The sequence below is a fragment of the Nanorana parkeri genome, unplaced genomic scaffold (genome assembly GCF_000935625.1).
Source record: "Nanorana parkeri isolate BGI_ZX_2015 unplaced genomic scaffold, ASM93562v1 scaffold10, whole genome shotgun sequence".
Classification (NCBI taxonomy): domain Eukaryota; kingdom Metazoa; phylum Chordata; class Amphibia; order Anura; family Dicroglossidae; genus Nanorana; species Nanorana parkeri.
This window is the reverse complement of record NW_017306278.1, coordinates 5,513,582-5,518,444: the sequence shown is the minus strand read 5'-3', so window position 1 is coordinate 5,518,444 and position 4,863 is coordinate 5,513,582.

The window sequence follows — 4,863 nt, the reverse complement described above, 5'->3', positions numbered from 1 at the left end:
GGGGGGGGGTATTTAAACAAAAGAAGACACACAGTGAGGCAGACACACCATTTAAAAATCTGTAGACGCATTTCCTACACTGTATAATCAATACAACATGCAGTGTTTACACCGTATACAGACTATACACCGTACTGTACTTGCACAATATTGCATAATCATCTTATAAAAGACTAAAAACTGTACCTGCACCATACAAATCTATGTGCAGATGATTAGACACAGGACTTTATGAACTCCATATGAAAGAATGGACATGGTGTTGTATCTAAACCCTATAAAAGGCTAAACACACTGGGGAATAACACCATGTAACACATTACACACTGTACCATTGCTTACACCAGGGGTGGGCATACTCCAGCCATCCAGCTGTTGTGGAACTGCAAATTCTATGAAGGCATTGCAAGATTCTCACAGCCACGGGCATGATTCCCAGAGACAGATGCATGATGGAATTTGTAGTTTCACCAGAGCTGGAGGACCAGAGTTTGCCCACCCCTGGCTTACTTACAGCATATAATGACTATAGAGTCTTGTGCTTACACTCTACAAATGACTCCAAAATGACTGCCCTGTTATGTACAGATGTATGTACTCTATACAAACTCACCGGCTGTCTTCAATAAGCTTTCACTTGAAAAAATTAGAAAAGCAGAAAACAATATGTACTGTACATACACTATGTAAGAGTCTATGGACAGTACTGTACCTACACTATGTAAGAGTCTATGGACAGTACTGTACCTACACTATGTAAGAGTCTATGGACAGTACTGTACCTACACTATGTAAGAGTCTATGGACAGTACTGTACCTACACTATGTAAGAGTCTATGATACTGTACACTGCTAAAAAAAATCCTTTAACTACCCTCTATAGGATATATATACAGCGCGCGCAATAGACACCAATGAAAGGCTATTAAAGTGCCTTCACAATGACTATAAGTCCCTGGTGCCACATGTGGCCCTTGGGTACTTGTGTGGCCCTCAGACCCCAGCAGTCAGTAGCAAAAGTGGGCACATTGGCCCTTTGGCATCTGTTGTGCGGCCCTCAGGCTACAGCAGTCAGTAGTAGGTATAGGTGCATTGTCCCATTGGCACTTGTTGTATGGCCCTCAGGCAGCAGCGGTAGGAGCAGGCACATTGGCCCCTTTGCACTTCTTGTGCAGTACTCTGGCCGCAGTAGTCAGTAGTAGGAGTTGGTGCATTGGTCCTTTGATACGTGTTGTGTGGCCCTTAGGCCCCAGCAGTGATCGGTAGGAGCGGGTGCATTGATTTGTAAACCATCTGTAGTGGCGGTGATCTCTAGTAGTCTTTTGTAACCTATTCCCGATCTCTAACAGCCTCCTACAGATGTCTCCAGTCTCCAACCACCCCTGTAGCAATGCCCAAAGTCTCTTACAATCTCTTGTAGTATGTCCACAGTTTTTACAGACTTCTGTAGCATTACATGTGCTAAAAATTATGTGTGGCCCCTTGGTAATGTCAGCAGACACACTTGAGGCCTCCTTTACCATAATAGAATGACCACTGCCGCTATAAACAATACTGAAGCTACTTATACCGTACTGTGTCTACACCAAAAGACTATTGTTCTACTCAAAAACTACACTCTGTGCCTGCCTACACCATATAAAGGGCGTACACAGTACTCTACCTGTACCCAAAATCAGATATAGTACTGTAGATGGTAACACACAATTGGCAGTGTGATGTGTTCCAGTGCCATTGATTTACATTAGAACCCTACACACAGCCCCAGTATCAGGCAATGCACTTGTGCTGCAACGCATGTTGATACACCTGCAAGGGGTCATGTCAATTTTATCATGTGATCACTTGTGCGGCCAGCCCATACAAAACGAAAAGGGTGCTGTGCACCTTAACTCATGATAATACATAGGGGTCTATTCACTAAGCTGCCGTAGGCAGCCGAGTGAACGGCCGACCCGTACATCGGGTGGCTTCGCGTGGCTTCGGGTCGGCCGAAAATGCTCAGCATGTTCGGCCGACCCCAGGTGCAGAAGGAGTTCGACTCAGCCGATCCAACATCTGGATCGGCTAAGCCGAACCTCCGGCAGGCTACTCGCTGCTGTTCGGTCTATTTTTATAGATGACAACAGCAGTGAGTGAATAGCCGAATGCCGCTGAGCGGCATTCGGCTCGGCTGTTCTGCTCGGTCCCACAGAGAGGCCGAGCAGAACAGAAAAAATAGTTTAAAAAGTAAAAAAAAAAATAGAAAATGATTGTGCGGAGCTAGCAGTGACAGCTAGCTCCGCCCAACTGTTTTCTATTGACCGGCGGTTCTGCTGCCGTCAAAAAAAAGAAAAAAAAAAACATTTTCGCCATAGGAATGCATGGCTAGATTCCTATTGGCTATTTCAATTTGCAATAGCCAATAGCAAACAAGCTATTGAAACCGCCCTCTGCTGCTGTCAATCACTAGTGGGGACCTGATGGAGAACTACAGGTCCCCTCTGCTGATTGACAGCAGCAGTGGGCGGGTGCAATAGCTAATTTGCTGTTGGCTATTGCAAATTGAAATAGCCAATAGGAATCTAGCAATGCATTCCTATGGCGAAAAATTTTTTTTTTTTTGTTTTTTTATTCTGACGACAGCCATCGGCTCCATGTCAGAATAAAAAAAAAGAAAAAGCAGTGTTTCTCTCCTTGGTGCCCGGCAGCGGTAGACTCCCGGAGAGCCAGGGAGAGTTTGCTGTTTGGAGATCAACGTCCCTGGTTAGCAGATAACCAGGGACGCTGATCTCTCTGCAAGTGGCTCCGCCTAGCTATCATAAGCAGGCTGTCGGCCGGCCAATGGCCGGCTGATCAGCCAGCTTCGGCTTTCAGCGTGGCTCAGCCAAGCCGAGGCATGTGCGTTCTGCTCAACTGAGCCGCTCGGCCACGTTCGGGAGCTGTACGGGCTAGCCGAAGGATTGGCCGAAGCTACGTCTAGATCCTTCGGCAGCTTTGTGAATAGACCCCTAGGGTTGATTTACCAAAGTAGCAGACATGTGCCATTCGTTTCGATCCGCATCAAAATTTTGGCAAATTTTACCGAAATTCAGACATTCGGACACCCATCCCAATGCATCCGAATGTGTCCGAATCCGAATTTCGTTTTCTAAATTTCGTTCAAAAACTAAACGAAATCGGACATGTGACTTTTCTGGCCAATCAGATGTGTTTTTCGATTTAATGCAGCCGAATGGGTCTGAACGTGAATTTTCATTACGGCAACATGGGAGCCATATACAGTATATACATATAATACTAAAGCTGAGGCTCCCAGACCCGAATGGCATTCGGGATCTGAATTTCCAAATTGCATTGGGGAGCTCCTGAATGCCATTTGGGTCTGGCAGCTTCAGCTTTAGTAATATATGTATATGGCTCCCAGACCAAAATGGCATTCAGGAGCTCCCCAATGCAATTTGGAAATTCAGATCCCGAATGCCATTCGGGTCTGGGAGCCTCAGCTTTAGTATTATATGTATATACTGTATATGGCTCCCATGTTGCCGTAATGCTTCAGTATAAATATCTGTATATGGGTTTCTGTGGTATTCGCAACGAATATTCGTAAACTCATCCCAAACTAACGAAATTCAGATTTTGTCTGAATCCGAAACCCGAACCGAATTGAATTTTGGATTTTGGATCCAAATCCTGAATGTGCATACAGGAGCAGAGAGGCTTTCCATCTAGCAAAGTCTCGAGCTGTTGTGGAGCTACAAGTCCCATGAGGCATTATAAAAACTACAGCTACAGGCATGACTCCCAGGGCCAAAGGCATAATGGGATTTGTAGCTCCACCACAACTGGAGTGCCGACGTTCCCTACCCCTGCATCTGTATAATACAAAAACTATACTGTATATAATCCACTGCTTCTAACAAGGCTTATATTAGGCCTCATTAGAAGCAGTGTATTATAGTAACCCGCACCAGCAAATCAGAAATCAGTTTTCATTAGTTTTCTCACTCCACCCTCTACCAAGCTGAGCTGTGATTGGCTACCATGATCTGCTGGCGCACCATGTAATAGACAGAGCAGGTACAACACCCATCCAGCCAGCAGTGGTGCTTTAATATGTCCCATCCCTAGCCAGAAGAGTCTTTTTTTTTCTTTCTGGCCCACATCCCACGGGGGGCAAAGCCGGCCCTTTAAACTCCAAGCAAGAGATCTATAACCAGCTATTAGAATGTTTTATTACCCTTACGTATTACAAGAAATGTATTTCTGTTACTGGAGCATAAAATGCCACTGAAGTATGAACTTGAGCATGATAAGACTGTTGTGCATTCCCTGTAAAGTTCGGTGCTACACAAATATAAATGAGGAGCAAAACTGTAACCAAAATATAATAGAAATGACAACTTTTTGTCATTAAAACTAAAAGTTTCAACATCAGCTCTAAATTTCTTTACAGCACCGACAGCTGCAGCTCTGGGAAGAGTTCTCAGTATAACCAGCGATTAAAGACATTTTAGTAGTAAATCATAAAAGGAGAGTCCTCCCCTTAATAACTCACTCTGGAAGGGTTGCGGCATTATATAAAACACTTAGAAAATATCATAAATATGACAATTTCATATTAAGCTCAACAAGATCCCTCGCTGGGTCCTGACTATTAACTTTAGCAGTGACCCTATGCAGAGGGCTTGTCTGCAAGAAGACCTTGGAGCCAAGCGCCATCACTTGACACCCACAAGTCAAAGCAAGTCTGATGATCACCTATTACAGTATATACCATATATTATATATTAAAGAGGCAGTACTGATCTATGGGGATATCAGGAGAGAGGGAGAGAGCAGGAGAGAGGGAGAGAGCAGGAGAGAGGGAGAGAGAAAGAG